The 17,757-nt window shown below is 43.2% G+C and overlaps 1 protein-coding gene across 2 annotated transcripts in view; it reads left to right on the plus strand.

The window, feature by feature from the left end:
* The first annotated feature begins 1,000 nt into the window (after window positions 1-1,000).
* TRIM2 (tripartite motif containing 2) overlaps window positions 1,001-17,757 on the plus strand; it is a 137,458-nt gene continuing 120,701 nt past the window's right edge. Inside the window, exon 1 of one of the 2 annotated variants that reach the window (XM_063458517.1) lies at window positions 1,001-1,156. The gene's annotated coding sequence lies outside the window, so the exon portion shown is untranslated. Of the gene's footprint in view, window positions 1,157-9,618; window positions 9,747-17,757 lie in introns of those variants that run through there. The other variant, XM_063458519.1, reaches the window with a different exon arrangement.

Below are 17,757 nucleotides of genomic sequence, written 5' to 3' on the forward strand. Positions count from 1 at the left end.
GGGAGGAAAGTGCCAGGGGACTTCAGGCACCATAACCAATTCAGAGAGATGACTAAAGTGTGCACTTAAGGTGGCCCTAAGACATATGAATGACAAACCCAGTGACCTGACTATACCACCATCATTTGAGATCAAAATTACATTTTGTTAATTTTTCAGGAAGCTGTAGTGGTTTTGGTGAATCTAGTATCCCTTTAAATAATTTGGTTTATTGACATGTGGTGAAAGCAATTTACATTTTGAGTTTCATGCGCCTCATACATCCTCTGAGTACCATGTGTCCCTTTAAATACAGGCTTCAGGGGATTATGCTTATGGAGAACTTGGGAAGGATGGTCTCAAAGGGCAGGTAACTAGATGTAGTAAAGATAATGTGGATAGTGGACTGTAACTCCCATTATTCCCAGAGTACAGTGCTTCTCTGGTGTTGATAGGAGTTAGGTGGTATACTTTTGTATTTCTGTGTTCCAATAATGTGCAATTACAGCACTGAGTACAGATGTTACACTCACTATAATGATGTTTGTATATATAAATGTTCCAGTAATGATGTAGCTATCTTTCGAATGCCGCTCTTTTTTAGTAGCACTATAATTTTATTGCTAATTTAAAGCTGACATTTTACTGTCCTTGTTTTTTAATTGCATTGTGAATGCACCACTTCTTTGACACAGCAATTCTTTCACGATCTTTGTAAAAAGCCAAGATTATGAAGGGGTTAAACAATTATGTTTTTGACATAAGGTTTTGAGATTACGGTAGCATCTATATGCATTTGGCTGAGTTTCCATGGTGATTGTTCCTGGGTGGAAAATTCTCCATCTTCAGTTTCCATGGAAACAATCCTCCCCTTCCCCCCCGAGACAGGTGCCTTGAAGGGAAACAAGGTGAATGGCAATGAGTGGTTGGGCGTCTTAAATGCAGCATGAACGGGATTGGCTGTCACTAAGGCAGCGATTCTCCTAGATGTAGGTTTGGGAGACAGAGCAGCCAGCTGCAGAACACTGGATGCTTAGTGTGTCTTCACAATGAAAGGAAACATTGTGTGTCCTTAATTTTGAGATGATCCAAGGATGCAAGCATTTGTATGTAACCCATCCAGTCTTTAACTGTCCGCACACTGAATGTCATTACTTTGCATTGGGACATAGCTACGGTAAATGCAATTCTCTTTCTTATTTAAATAGTGGAGGGATGGATGGGTGCACATTTGTAGCACATACCTCTGTCTATCTATCTGTCAGTATGACTGTCTACCTACCAAAATGTCTGTCTATTTCGCTAGCTTTATTTACATGTACTTATTCTGGGTTGCAACAGCTTTTTAGATGAAGGTGAATTTTCATGTCCATGGAATGAGAAAGAGGTTTTGTAAAATCATTCCATGCAAGTTCTTGAACTAGCTAGACATTGTGCAAGTATTTGTAGCCAAACATTTAACCGCTATGGCTGGAAATATATGCATAAATTTGTTAGATTTGTTTGTAATTGGTTGCCAAGGTTTTACAATGCATGGAAGTATAATGGCTGAGAAAATGCCATGGATTTAAATCTCGGAGGAGTATGGTGCTATTTAAAGTGTTGCTCTTATTTGTTTCATGGTCTGTAAGCATATTCCCCTGTGCATGCCATTAGGTTGTTATTATAGAATGTTATGATGTAACGTACCAGGATGTAATATTTACCTCGAGAAATTGCATTTGACCACATATACTTAAGAATTTATAGTTTAGCGAGGGAAATTTGAATATTCAGCTGTTATTTAGACATATGATAAATAAGTCGATTTATTAAAAAAAATCCTTCACATAAACGAAGGTTGTCTACGAAATTAATTGCAGTGTGGAAGTTTTTACTAGTCCTTGTGTATTGAATATGTGATTATTTATATTGATCTATTGAAATGATGTTTAGCTGCACTGAGAAATGTGTATTTGTTGAGAAACAATTTCCAGTACTGTCCTACAGTAGAAAAAAAAGGTTCTCCTGTGCTGATATTAGCAGAGCTGGTGCCACACAGTAATGATGAACACCTCTATCTGTATATCATTGTCAATTGTCTATACTTTTCATTTTGAGCTGTCTCAGATCTGCAGAAAAGGTCAGCATTAAAGGGCTCTGCGCCTGGAGCAGTTATACTCTTGCTTAATGTGTTACATGTATTACCTAAATGATAAACAATAAAAATACATTCTTTTTAGGAGTTCCAGCATTAGCTGTAGATCTGATCATTTGAAGCTTTTGCAGTGATGTGGGTAAAGGTCTTTCAGCCAATCCTTAGCCATGTATAAGCATTGTACCAGGGCCATCCCAAGACACTGTTCTGTCTGGATCCACAGTGGATCCACAGTGCTGTCCCCCTCATATTCAAATCTTATCACCTGAAGTCCTCACATCCCCTGCAGTGCATCCCCCCTCCCAGTGCATCTTCTTTTGTTACCCAGTATATTTCGCACTGACTTACATACTTGTGCTAATTCACTTACGTCTGAAAGGCTCCGTACGGAGTGGGATGTATGGGGACATTTGACTTTTCTCGAGACATGGCTGTCAGAGCGCTCTGATTGGGTGGCTTACTAGCCAACCAATCAGAACACTATTACTCATATTAAAAAGCATGGGGAATTTCCTCTAACCTTGCAATAGCTAACATAGCATGGGAAGTCCAGCTGGTAAATAGTACTTCAAATTATCATTCACTTACATGAAACCAGGTGAATGATAACTTGCGAATGTGCATCCTGCCAGATCCATTCCATCTCAAATTTTATAAAAACTGGTGCTTTGTGAATCTTCTGAATCCTAGACATTGCACAGGACTCCCATGTAAAAGCACCGGTTTTAATCGGGACACTGCATACATTTGGGCGATTGCTGCAGATTCGCTCGGGGAGACCACATTCCAAGTGCATTTGGCTTTAGTAAATTTGAGAACTGTCAATGTGATCAGAATTCTGCAATTTTCTCCAGATTTTTCCATGCAGACAAAATCCAGTGTTTGATAAACAACCCAATCTGTGTGCAAATAACATCCAGGTTCACAACCACACACAGACCAACATACTCTCTCACATAGCCACATACTCACAAACACACACAACCAAAACACATATTTTCATACCTTCTATCTGGAGTGATTTGGAGGGGATAGGGTTGTGACATCATTAACCCACTAATCCCACTGTAGAGTTTCAGGAGCTGATCTGTGTGTCTGGAGCAGATACCCAGACAAGCCCCAGCATCCCACCAATGACAGGGGATGCTAAATAGCAGGTGGACAATGGCAGAAAAAAAGGTGCCGCCCACTGTACCAATCAGGGGATCCAGCATTGGATAGGCAATAAATCCCAGACAGGACGGCCACTTCCCTCTAAGTGCCACCAGGTGTCCAAGGGGGCTTCCATGTAGGACCAGTTTTGAATTTTTCATATGCCTAATTTACACATGTGAACACTATTTAATTGTTGCTTCATATATTTTTTGTGGAATCCTGAGGAAAACGCTCACAGTACATACTCCAAGTTTAGCCAGCTATTCCCACGTTAGGTGCAATGTGTATCTTTACAGTTAGAAGTATATGATACATTTTCTTTAGATCATTTAAAAAAGAATAAATAGATTTTCTCCACAAGCAAAACTGTTCAGTCTTCCTTCCACCCTGCAATATTTCCATTTTTGCTCAAAAAAATTGCTGTACATGATGGCATGACTTCAACAAGTCGTAGTTCAGCTGCTCATGTTCTCAGCTACAAGTATTACTATTGTACTATATCTCACAGAAACCATTTTTATCCCCATAAATCACAATCTTTTGTGCTTCCTGAAGGAAACAGGGGGGGGAGGGGGGGGGAGGGATAATTTTATTGGCAGTGTTCTGAATAAATATTGCAGTTTCGGTAAAATAATCATTTTGATCGCAGCTATTCTGCCTGACCATGAGATGTATTTACCTTTCCATCCTGTTAACAGTGTTTTTATATCGGATAATGTTTTTTGGTAGTTTGTTTTATATAGTAGGGCTGGTGTCTGTGTGATGTTAATTCCTAGGAATTTGAGGTGGTCGGTTCTCCAGTTGTAGTTAAAGGAGCTGCGTAAGCGCTCTAATGCGTCTGTGGGAATATTTATGCCCATTGCTTGGGTTTTGGTCACGTTTAACTTATAATGTGAGCATTTGCTGTAATGGGATAGGATAGAATGGAAGTTTGGCAAGGATATATGTGGTTGCTCCAACGTTAGGAGCACGTCATCCGCAAACAGTGTGAGTTTGTACTCCTTGCCCTGTTTGGTGATGCCGTGTATGTTCGGGTTGTCCCTGATGAGCTGTGTGAGCAGCTCCAGGGACAGAATGTATAAGAGAGGGGAAAGCAGGCATCCCTGCCGCGTTCCATTGGTTATGTTGAATTGTCTGGAGATGAAACCTCCGTTCGTAAATTTCGCAGTTCATTTGGAATATAGTGCCTCTACCAGTTTTAGGAAGTTTTTAGGAAAGCCATATTTGTTGAGGACCGCGCGGAGGAAGGGCCAGTGCAGCCTGTCAAAGGCTTTTTCTGCATCAAGCGATAAAAGCACACATTGGTTTCCCCCTCTGCGCCTCCCCCCTAGCAAGTCCAGAACTTTCCTGGTTCCACCTGCTCCCTGTCTGCCACTGACAAAGCCCACTTGGTCCTTATGTATTATGGTCGGTATGATGTTTTGCTAGACGATTTGAGAATATTTTGGCTAGTAGTTTAGTGTCTGTGTTGAGGAGGGATATTGGCCTTAGGTTCTGGCATTTGGTCGGGGGTTTGCCCGGCTTTGGCAGTGTGGCTACATGCGCCATGAGCATTTCCTGGGGTATCTGGCCGGTTGTAATAATATGGTTATTATTCCCACTGGTGTTTTTTTGTTGGGCTGAAAGTGACGGTAGTGTGGTTTGCTGTAGGAAGTCCTGTATGTCTGAGGAGGTGGGTTGGTATAAGTCTGGATCATCTTTGAGGTTGTATAGGGAATGGTAGTAGGTTGCCATAGTGTCGTTAATGTCCTGTGGGTTGTGGATTTTAGTTCCTTTATTTGTAAGTAGGTAGGTTATTTTGGCATTGGATTGTTTTTGTCTCAGTAAGGTTGCTAAGTGTTTACCAGCTCTGTTACCTTGGGAGTATGAAGTTTGTTTTAGTTTGTGTAGTATGTGTGCAGTTTTTGCAAGTGCTATGTTGTTGAGTTGTGTCGTGGTGTCTTTGATTACCTGTGCCTGTTGCGGGGTAGGGTTTGCTATATTCGCCGCAGTAGCATCTCTTAAAGTGCGCAACAATTTCAGATATTCCTCTTGGGCTTTTTTCTTTACATAAGACGCTCGACTAATCAACAAGCCTCTTATTACCGCCTTATGGGCTTGCCATAGCGTTGTTGGGTGTATGTCTGGGGTGTCATTTGTTTGGAAGTATGTGTGTAGGGCGTCTTTTAGTGTTTGAGAGAAGGCATGGTCGTGGAGTAGTGAGTCATTAAGGCGCCATGGTGGTCGCCCCCTGTGCTGGTATGCTCCAGTGAGCTCTACTATGGTCGGGGCGTGATCCAACCAGGTGATGTCCCCAATATCGCTATCAGTAACCTTGGGTAAAAGGGTGCCTGCAAGAAAAATGAAATCTATTCTCGAGTGGGATTTATGTACCACCGAATAGTATGAGAAAGATTTCTCGGTCAGGTGTTACATTCTCCATGAGTCATAAAGTTCGTATTCCCCCAGCAGTTTATTTATGGCTTTGCTTTGTGTTTTTAGTGTTGCCTGTCTAGGGGCTGTGGGATTTAACGTGGTGTCCATATTGGGGTCTAAAGGGTGGTTCAGGTCACCGCATAGTGTGGTGGCAGTCGTTTGGTGGTCTGAAATCATAGATAATACCTTATGCAAAAAATTACGTTGGTGCACGTTTGGACTGTAGAAGCTAATTACGACATATGGGGAGCCATTAAGTAGGCATTGAAGCATCACATATCTCCCCTGACTGTCTGTTTTAACTCGTAAGATTTCTACAGTTAGGGAAGCATGAAGAAGGATCGATACTCCTTTCGATTTTGAGGAGTGGGTGGCATGGTATTGGAGGTGACAAAGGGAGTTTCTTGGAGGCATATGATATCTGCTTTATGCTTCCTAGCCTCCTCTAGTACCATGCGTCTTTTGTGGGGGGTGTTCAACCCTCTACTATTATGTGAATATATTCTCATGTTATGGCGTTATGGTAGAGATAGCTCGTATGTGGACTCGTGATTCCTATAGTGGGTAGCCTGGTAGGTAGTGGTTGATGAGTGTGCCGCCTGGTGGGCAGTCGTATGACCGTAGCTTGTAGCCTGGGAGTTAGGAGTAGTAAGGGGAAGGGGATAGGGGGTAGTGTGAAAGAAAGTATATACAAAGTGACCCAACTGTGGGTCTTGGCAATGTGGCTCTGTGCCATGGGGGTCGGACGCTCGGGTAGGGTCTCTGGTAGTGTGGCCAATGGGCTCTCATATTGTCACGTTTTCAAATATATCAGAACGTTAGGGGGGGTATAGTTGCGTGTCTCGCTGAGTGTACAAGCGGGTAGCTGAACCTGGGGTATCTCGCTTGGGGGTGCAAATTCCTCCGGGGGTTCCGCTCTGTTCCTGCCGGCGCGCAGCACGGCCTCCTTGATGTGGAAGTAATGCGCCCTTAAGAGGATGTCTCTGGGTACATTGTCCGGTAAATTCCTAAGTTTGGGGACCCTGTGTACTCTATCCACCAGAAGCATGTCCACGGGTATGTCAGGGGCATACGCCCGAAGGAGGCCTCGCACATAGGTTTGTAGGTCGCAAGGAAGGACAGTTTCTGGGACACCCCGCAGCCTGAGGTTGTTCCTCCGTGACCGGTCCTCTGCGTCCGACATGCGGGCTTCCATGACTTCCACTTTGTGTTCTAAGGCCGCCACGTGGTCTGCCACCTCATTGTGTGCTGTGGCAAACTCACTGAGTTTATGTTCCACGTGCGCTGTTCTGGTCCCGATGTCTTGTACTTCTTTCCGAAGTAGTTCTATTGAGGATTGCCAGGTTTTCACTAGTTTTTCTGCCATGATGTTTAATGCATCCTCTAAGTGTGCTTTAGTCAGGTTTTCCTGCTCTCCTTGATGGGAGTCAGCCTGCTGAATGCTTCCCGACGATAACCCGTCTGCGCCATCTTGGTATATGCTCCGGTCGGTTTCAGAGGCTGCCGCCGATTTTTGGTGAAAAAAGCTAAGTTTATCAGCTTTCTGGGTGTTCTTTTTCCCCTTGGGCTGCGACATGGTGTATTTTGAGGGGTTTCCCCGCGTTCTGATAGCGGATGGTAGCGGATTGAGAGAGCCCGGGTGCCGGAGCAATTTCCTAAGCAGCCAGATTGCTTGGCGGTTGGCCACGCCCCCTCACAATCTTCTTTTTATGGTGAGAACCTACTATAACGATTTTTGTTTTTGCATTAAATCTAAGTATCTTTTTTATTTTTGTGCTATTTTTGCAAATATTTTAAAGGGACCCTATAGTCACCTGAACAACTTTAGCTTAATGGTGTATAGAACATGCCCTGCAGCCTCACTACTCAATCCTCTGCCATTTAGGAGTTAAATCCCTTTGTTTATGAACCCTAGTAACACCTCCCTACATGTGACTTGCACAGCCTTCCATAAACACTTCCTGTAAAGAGAGCCCTATTTAGGCTTTCTTTATTGCAAGTTCTGTTTAATTAAGATTTTCTTATCCCCTGCTATGTTCATAGCTTGCTAGACCCTGCAAGAGCCTCCTGTATGTGAGTAAAGTTCAATTTAGAAATTGAGTTACAATTATTTAAGGTAAATTACATCTGTTTGAAAGTGAAACCAGTTTTTTTTTTCATGCAGACTCTGTCAATCTTAGCCAGGGGAGGTGTGGCTAGGGCTGCATAAACAGAAACAAAGTGATTTAACTCCTAAATGTGAATTGAGCAATGAAATTGCAGGGGAATGATCTATACACTAAAACTGCTTTATTTAGCAAAAGTAATTTAGATGACTATAGTGTTCCTTTAATGTATTATCTCTATAGGATGTACAAAAAAGAATATATTAACTTTAACTTTGATGATTGTGCCCATTGTATGTTTTGGTTATATTGATGACATATAATTATATCAGTTTTAATTAATCATATCACATGCATGTATACATCCGACATCTTCCTTACGTAGTCTACATTTTTTAATTTTCGCTCTATATTAAGGTAATCACTAATAGAAAATATGAATATCCTATCGATTTTCTTTATTTAATGGCAGGGTGACATCAACATTACAATGTATTTCACACATAACAAGAGACAGGAGACTTATACAGTATATCACTGTGAAAGAAGTAATCCCCAAAGAGTTGTTTAAATGTAATTATGCCTTTTTATGATTAGATTTTATGGTCCATGGTAATTTCCTGTCCTTTTCTCTCACTGTGCATGACACTTTGTGCACTACTTACCAGAACCAAACAGCTGCTGACAAAAGGGTCGAAAATCAATTTACATCTTGCAAAAAAACTAGTTTTAAATAGTTATCTATTAGTCTACTCTTCTTGCTGACTTTACATTTTAAAGCAAAACTCATTTATCTCAGCACCATTATTAACATCCCTTAGTAACACCTGGAAGGTAGCCTACCTTACTCGCTGTAATATCTTACCTAAATTCTTTGCTTAAACTAAGAAGTATAAATGCTATAGTCCAGTGGTTCCCAAACTTTTTAGGTTCAAGGCGCCCTTAATATTTCAGTATTTTTCCAAGGCACCCCAAGTCAAAATTTCTATGTTGTATATCTGTACAGCGCAGCGGCGTTTACTGGCGCTATAGTGTAATGTACAGTGTTGGTGTTTGAAGGGGTGCTTGTATATAATTTTAGTGTTTTAATACAGGGTGTGTGTTTTTATGTAATGTTTGTGTTTGAGTGCAGGGGTGTGTCTGAATGTTCACTTTTAAATGCAGATGTACATTTGTGTGAAGTATTTGTGTTTGAGTGAAGGGGTGTGTTTGTATATATATATTTTATTTTGAATGCAGGTGTATGTTTGTATGTAATATTTGTGTTTGATTGCAGGAGTGTGCTTGTATGTTGTACTGGTGTTTGACTGCTTGGATGTATGCACATACACACCTACATACTTACACAGATATTCATGCACATAAATTGATATAGACACGACACATACACACATATAGATACACACATACACACACATAGATACACGCCGACATATACACACATGCACCCTGACACACGCAAACATTGATAAATGCCCACCTCATAACACAGATACACACACTGACGTAAAAACACACACCCTGACACACAGATTCACATACACAGATATGTGCGCAGACACAGAAGCACACTGACATATATATATATATATACACACACACACACACACACACATATGCACACCCTGTGAAAACTCAAAAGTAACCGAATACTCAAAATGTCATTGATTTCCATAGTGATTGCTCTCATTTTAGAACTTTGCCTACTCATGCATGTGTTCATATGTCCAATATGTTTGTATGTATGTTTAAAGACCCCCAGGCTTCTATCTAGGAGGTCAGATGTGACAGATGCAATGCACACACACTGGATGCAGGTCACACTCACAGGATACAGAAAGAGCATAACCAAATCATACTGCAGTCTGTTTGCTGCTCCTACACAGCAGACACCAAACCTAAATCATCTTCTAGATCATCTCATCATCTGACCCTCATCCCTAGCCTTCCTAAATGTAAGTAGTTTTTATTTATTCAGCACAGGTACATATTGTATATGTATTGTTTATAAAGGGCAGAGTTTCATAATATTCCATGAAATAAATCATTGCCTGGAGCAATGTTGTCCAGCAGCCGCTTCCTATGCCTGCTAATGTGGTTTCCAGAGAGGATGCATTGTATGAAAGATACAATATGCTGTATTACTGTTATGTCTGTTGGAACACAGTGTTTTGCTTTGACAGACATGCACACTTATGTTGGCAGCCAGTGTTCCAGATGAATTTAGTTACATCCTTTGCTGTTGCACCATGCTCAATTTCCAAGGTTAAATAGGACTGCACAGTGTGACCTCTGATGTCTTTGAAGAAAGATGGTTATTTTTATTTTCTGTAATACGTGTATATCTGGCCATTTTATAGTGTGTTTTAATGTGTTTCTATGTATATGGAAAGGTTAATTAACATAATGGGCATTCATCAGGGTTAACGGGCTCCGTTATATTTAAGGATTGCCATTCTGCAGAAAATGCATGTATATGTCGCTGTATTACTGATGTGTTATTCACATTTGGCTCAGATTACAGATTGTGTTTTATTATTTTTACCCCTCAAGCTATGGCAATATGTTGACATATTTACGATGTTGTATGTTGGATTTGGTTACAGCAGAGAGGGCTTTGGCTGAATAATGATTAGTTATAGAACCAGACAAATGTGTATATATGTATATATCCCTCAATAGTTTTATAAATCTATATTATTTGCTTTAGAGTCCTGGAATAAATCCCAAAGGACAAATAATAATACTTCATTTTCCACAGACATATCCAATGTTTACTCATGATATTTGCTGGTATTCCTGGTTTTGCTACAGTTTGCAACCTTTTATCTTATTGAATTAATGCTTGATTAATAGCATAGCATTTGCTGCACACTGCTCAGTGAAGTCTATGTATAATATTTAGCTCTTCTGAGCTCGAATCTATGTCCTTCAAAAATGGTGTCATTGACCCTTCGTTCTTCATACTCATTGTTTGTCATGTGTAACAAGTAGTGATGTTGATAACATGAAATTTGCCGTTGGCGAACGCGAACTTCCTCAAATGTTCGCGAACGGGCGAACCCGGCGAACCGCCATAGACTTCAATAGGCAGGCGAATTTTAAAACCCACAAGGACTCTTTCTGGCCGCAATAGGGATGGGCCCCCACGCACCTGAGCGGTGGGTGGGGGCCCTAAACACAAACTGGGGGGGGACCTAATGTCCTCCCCCCTGGCCCCCACCCCTGAGCGGCGGGTGGGAGCCCTAAATACCAATAGGGAGGGGACCTAATGTCCTCCCCCCAGCCCCCACCCCTGAGCGGCAGGTGGGGGCCCTAAATACCAATGGGGGAGACCTAATGTCCTCCCCCCGGCCCCCACCCATGAGCGGTGGGTGGGGGCCCTAAATACCAATGGGGGACCTATTGTACTCCCGCCCAGCCCCCACCCCTGAGCGGCGGGTGGGGGCCCTAAATACCAATAGTGGGGGGATTTATTGTCCTCCCCCCGGCCCCCTCCCCTGAGCGGCGGATGGGGACCCTAAATACCAATAGGGGGGAACCTAATGTCCTACCCCCGGCCCCCACCCATGAGCGGCGGGTGGGGGCCCTAAATACCAATAGGGGGGGACCTATTGTCCTCCCCCCAGCCCCCACCCCTGAGCGGCGGGTGGGGGCCCTAAATAACAATAGGGGGGACCTAATGTCCTTCCCCCCGGCCACCACCCCTGAGCGGCGGGTGGGGGCCCTAAATACCAATAGGGGGGACCTATTGTCCTCCCCCCGGCCCCCACCCTTGAGCGGCGGGTGGGGGCGCTAAATACCAATGGGGGTGAACCTAATGTCCTCCCGCCCGGCCCCCACCCATGAGCGGCGGGTCGGGGCCCTAAAGACCAATAGGGGGGGACCTATTGTCCTCCCCCCCGGCCCCCACCCCTGAGCGGTGGGTGGGGGCCCTAAATACCAATAGGGGGAGACCTATTGTCCTCCCCTCGGGCCCACACCCATGAGCGGCAAGTGGGGGCCCTAAATACCAATAGGGGGGACCTATTATCCTCCCCTCTAGCCCCCACCCCTGAGCGGCGGGTGGGGGCCCTAAATACCAATAGGGGGGGACCTAATGTCCTCCCCCCCTGAGCGGCGGGTGGGGGCCCTAAAAAAAAATGCCCCCCCCAGGTGACTAGGGGTCCTCAAACCCCTAGTCACCCCCTCCCCCCCCAAAAAAATGGTCCCCCTACCTACCCCCCTCACCCTAAAAATAATGAGGGGGGGAGTCAACAAAGCTAAAAACCTGTAAATAAATAAAAATAAACTTGCCATTAGATGTCTTCTTTTTTCTAAAATCTTCTTTCTTCAGCCCCAAAAAGGCCAAATAAAAAGCCAATATAACCGTCGCACTTTGAAGAAAAAAAAACGAGCGCAAAAAAAATAATCCTTCTTCACCCTTCGAGGGCACGCCGTGTACTGAGCTCCGCAGGGCGGGTCAAGGCTTATAAAGCCTTGCCACGCCCTGCAATTAGGCTTAGAACACTCTGATTGGTTGGTTTAAGCCAATCAGAGTGCTCTGTGTCATTTTACACAGCGTGGGAAAATTCCACAGAACTTTCCCATGCTGTGTAAAATGACACAGAGCACTCTGATTAAACCAACCAGAGTGTTCTAAGCCTAATTGCAGGGCGTGGCAAGGCTTTATAAGCCTTGACCCGCCCTGTGGAGCTCAGGACGCGGCGTGCCCTCGAAGGGTGAAGAAGGATTAATTTATTTGCGCTCTTTTTTTTTTTTTTGTGCGATGGTTATATTGGCTTTTTATTTGCCCTTTTTGGGGGCTGAAAAAAGAAGATTTTAGAAAAAAGATGACATCTAATGGTAAGTTTATTTTTATTTATTTACAAGTTTTTAGCTTTATTGACTCCCCCTCATTATTTTTAGGGTGAGGGGGGTAGGTAGGGGGACCATTTTTTTGGGGGGGGGAGGGGGTGACTAGGGGTTTGGGGACCCCTAGTCACCTGGGGGGGCATTTTTTTTGAGGGCCCCCACCCGCCGCTCAGGGGTGGGGGCCGGGGGGAGGGAGGACAATAGGTCCCCCCCTATTGGTATTTAGGGCCTTCCCCACCGCTCAGGCGTGGCGGCCAGGGGGGAGGACAATAGGTCCCCCCCCTATTGGTATTTTGGGCCCCCTCCCACCGCTCTGGGGTGGGGGCCGGGGGGAGGACAATAGGTCCCCCACCCTATTGGTATTTAGGGCCCCCACCCGCCGCTCATTGGTGGGGGCCAGGGGGAGAGGACAATAGGTCATCCCCCTATTGGTATTTAGGGCCCCCACCCGCTGCTCATGGGTGAGGGCCGGGGGGAGGACAATAGGTCCCCCCTATTGGTATTTAGGGCCCCCACCCGCTGCTCAGGGGTGGGGGCCAGGGGGGAGGACAATAGGTCCCCCTATTGGTATTTAGGGCCCCCACCCGCCGCTCAGGGGTGGGGGCCAGGGGGGAGGACAATAGGTCCCCCCCATTGGTATTTAGGGCCCCAACCCGCCGCTCAGGGGTGGGGGCCGGGGGGGGAGGACAATAGGTCCCCCCCTATTGGTATTTAGGGCCCCCACCCGCCGCTCAGGGGTGGGGGCTGGGGGGGAGGACAATAGGTCCCCCCCCCATTGGAATTTAGGGCCCCCACCCGCCGCTCCGGGGTGGGGACAATAGGTCCCCCACCCTATTGGTATTTAGGGCCCCCACCCGCCGCTCAGGGGTGGGGGCCAGGGGGGAGGACAATAGGTCCCCCCTATTGGTATTTAGGGCCCCCAGCCGCCGCTCAGGGGTGGGGGCGAGGGGGGAGGACAATAGGTCATCCCTATTGGTATTTAGGGCCCCCACCCACCGCTCAGGGGTGGGGGCCGGGGGGGAGGACAATAGGTCCCCCCCATTGGTATTTAGGGCCCCCACCCACCGCTCAGGGGTGGGGGCCAGGGGGAGGACAATAAGTCCTCACCCTTTTTTTTACTTTAGGGCCCCCACCCACTCAGGGAGGGGGGACCCTTTTTTTTTTTTTTTTTTTAACAGTGAGCAGTCACTGGCTGCTCACTTTTTAATAGACATGCCCCTACTCTCGGTATTGCGAGTAGGGGCACAATTTACTAATACTAAGTAATTTTTACTTAGTATTAGTAAATTTGGCTGAAAGACCACAAAAAAACTAAAAATAGGGGGCGGACCAAACATCGCATATGTTCGCCATCTGTGGCGAACGCGAACACGCTATGTTCGCCAGGAACTATTCGCCAGCGAACCGTTCGGGACATCACTAGTAACAAGTAGTAAATTAAAGGTAGGCACTGAGTTGTCAATGTCAGCTAGTGCATAGCAGGTCATCTGCTAGTATTAAAGGGGTCATCAAAGTCCAAGAACCATTACATGCTAATGTGGTGATAACGGAGCTGGTAGACTGTAGGTGCTATTTCTCCTGATTCTAAATTGAGTAGATTTCAAGCAGTTTGAACCAAAACTGGGAGCCCCTGAGGCAGCAGTTGCCCGGCCGCCTGCTCACGTATTGCTAATGTGGAAGTTCCATTTCCTGGTTAGCAAAATCAATTTCATCCATATTTAGTTGACAGAGATAAGCTGAGCATTTCAGATAACTCTTACTATTTTCCATGATTCATGTTTCATTTTCAGTAAACTGCCTAAATCACACCTCATTGAAGTAACTGTTGGCTTAATTCAGGCAAACTACTTTAGGAAACATCCAAACAAACTCATGAAATGAGTCATTATCAGAGTTTATGTCCCTGTGTTTTAGGAACAGAAGAAAAACATGGAGGAAAGCTAAATAGATATGTATATATATATATATATATATATATATATATATATATATATAAATAATTTAGTGCGTTGTTATTGAAAACGGGTTGAGGATAGTTGGTGTAGCTTATTCTTTTGCATATATACATATACTCAGCTAATGTTTATTGTGATAAATATACTGTAAAAACAACTAAAGTAGAACTGTGATGTTTCCACTTTAAGAGATTCCAAAACAGGATGACAAGATTAATTGCATTAGTTACCTAATCCTCTTTTACTTTAGTAGTTCTCTCTCATTTTAGTTTTACATGGGATCACAGTTACGAGATTAGAAGACCTTTTTAAGCTTGTGAAATGGAACGGATGTTATCTGTGCAATTTATTAATCCCCAATCCTAGGAAAATGAACTCCTACGTAATAGGTATTGACAATAGAGATCGGTATTGCGTATGTGTATAAGTAATGTAAGTTAAATGGAGGAAGTTTTAATACTGGAAAAGGAGGATCGGGTTTGTTTACATCAATGCACAAATAAAAAAACCTAAAAATTATTGTAGGAGCCTATTTTTGCAAGAGCATTGAAGTTGTAGGTGAATATATATTTTTGATCATTTTAAATGATGCAACATTGTATGAAAGTATATAACAATTGTCTGCAAATGAAATTTGGAACTGACAGGCTTAAAAGGACACTAGGTATATCAATACCACTTATAAAAATAAGATGAAAGGTTTCCAGGAGCTAAAATTAATAGAGCTAAAATATATATCAAATGAGAGCACAAAATTGATTAAAGTTCATATAAACTCAGATGAGAATGAGTCCATGCATACAATCCAATTAATGAGAAAATCAAATTAGTAAGAAGGAATATAAATCCAATAAGTAGCATAAGGGTGATAACACTGAGCTGTGTATATAGATAATACACAGTCGTGGGGCCTATTGCCTATACAATATAATTCACTGACTATCAGTAAATATGAAAACAAAAACTAATAGTAAAAATACAAAAAATTGCAAAACAAACTATGCAGGAAAAGGCAACACAGTACCCAGAGGCCAGAGCAACTGCTTGCTACAAAACATGAACTAAATAAAAGAGAAAAAAAGAGAAAAAGAAAATGCTTCTTAAAAATCCATTAGTCTTTAATGAAAATTCAGTGAAGCAAAAATAAATTCATAAACACTAAATTAATTGAATAAGATAAATAGTATCGACAGTAGCTCAGGATGATCTGCACGGGTGCTGCATCAACAGTTCTCTTGGTGGATGGGATATGTAGGAGCTGCAGTCCTCGCTGTGTGTTGACTGCCGGTGAGGTCGGCGTGCGTTTCACACAGCGTTACACCCGAAGCCTCACTCCCGGGTATGATTCCACCGATGTCAGAAAAGAATGATCCTCAGTGTCTCTTAGTGTGAAGATCTAGATCGGCTCGTGCATAGAGTTGTAGAGCGTTGCTGTGGTAACGTTCTTCCACTAGAATCTAGATAGTGGATGGATCTTAATTGTGAATAGCACTAGTTTATGTGCTTTGCCTTACGCGTTTCGTTTCTCATCAGAGGCTTCAGTAACTGACAGATACGTTTAAAGACACATAAATGTAGTTAGACAAAAAACAGCTGTTACAAATCACATTGTATCAAATAGCCGTCATAATACATAACAAATTGCTTAAATTACGGATCTCTTATGAAGCATTAGTAAGAATGAAAACTAGACCAGAGAAGTAAAAAATAGGAGAGAATAGAGGATAATAATGAAAATAAAAACTGAAAATAAGAATGAAAAATAAAAATAAGAAATAGTTGATAATATATAGTGAATAATCAATCATAAATAAAGTTAATACCTAGCTAAAAACAGATTATAAATACAAATTTAAAAACATAGTATCAACAATATCATATAATAAATCTAAAGAGCAAGTGGAAACTAAGAACAAAATATAATGGATAGAGGGGTTAAACAAATATAATACAATATACTAAAAATTAAATAACCACAGGTTAAGATGGTGGAATAACCACAACAAAGAAGATTCGGGATATGGCTGTATAAATCTACAGGAAAAACATAAAACAAAACATAGTGTAATATTATTATAAAATACAGTATTCTGTGCGCAGCAATCTTTTTCACTCACAAGATGTAGACAATATAAGCGATCTTAGATGTCTCCCCCAATGTAATGGGGGGCTAGATGGTACTTCTTGTCACCTCTGGATCCTTATTCCACCAAAAGACATCCACAGGTCAGGGTTAAATAATAAAAGATTTATTCAATAAAAGGAGTAGTCACCAATTCAGCATTGGATATGGATAGCAGAAAAATAGTCCTACGCGTTTCGTTCTATATGAACTTCCTCAGGGACCACAATTAAAACAATAACAATGTATCAATACATAATACAAAAATAAACATATCCTAAACCCCACCCCCCTCCCTATGTCCTTAAATAGGGCTAATCCCTAGAGTCCATTGGTGGATCCAGTGGGTGTGCAAATCCTCTTTGTTCTTGATTGGAGGGGTAATCTTCCTGTATCAGCTGTCTTTCGTTTTCCAATTTCTGTAACTTGTAATCGTGCCCTTTTCGGTCGATACCGGAAGTGGTAGTTTCTGCCGACACTGGAAGTGACGTCGCGGGAACGTCCGCATTCCACATGCGTTCCATCAATAACTGTCAGGATCGGGACAGGGATCCAACACGCAGAGTACAAACAGTAGCCAGATACGTATACCGGACCTTAGAATGGCCGGACTAACGTAAGTAGTACAGCATAGAATGGACAAAGACAAGCCGAGGTCGAGGGTAACAGAAGACAGGTAAGCGAGAGACAAGCCGAATCAAGGGTAACAGAGATAAGCAGAGTAAGGTAAACAAGCCGGGTCAAAACCAAAAGGGATAATAGAATACACAAGCACTGAGTGACTAGAACAAGCTAGAACCACGACAGGGCAATGAGCTAATGAAAGAAGCTCTGTTAAATACCCTGTTCAGAGCAGTAACCACGCCTCCGAGGCGTCCTGATTGGTCCTGCAGCAATTGAGTGACAGGTCGTTCCGGAGGAGTGTCCTTATGACAACTTCCTGCCTAGATGCTGTAAAAGGCAGTCACTCCCTCGCGGCCGGCCTTGCATGACCGGATAGACCGTGGGGAAGGGAGCCATCAGGCCGTCTGGATG

The sequence above is a fragment of the Pelobates fuscus genome, chromosome 6, assembly GCF_036172605.1.
Source record: "Pelobates fuscus isolate aPelFus1 chromosome 6, aPelFus1.pri, whole genome shotgun sequence".
NCBI lineage: Eukaryota > Metazoa > Chordata > Amphibia > Anura > Pelobatidae > Pelobates > Pelobates fuscus.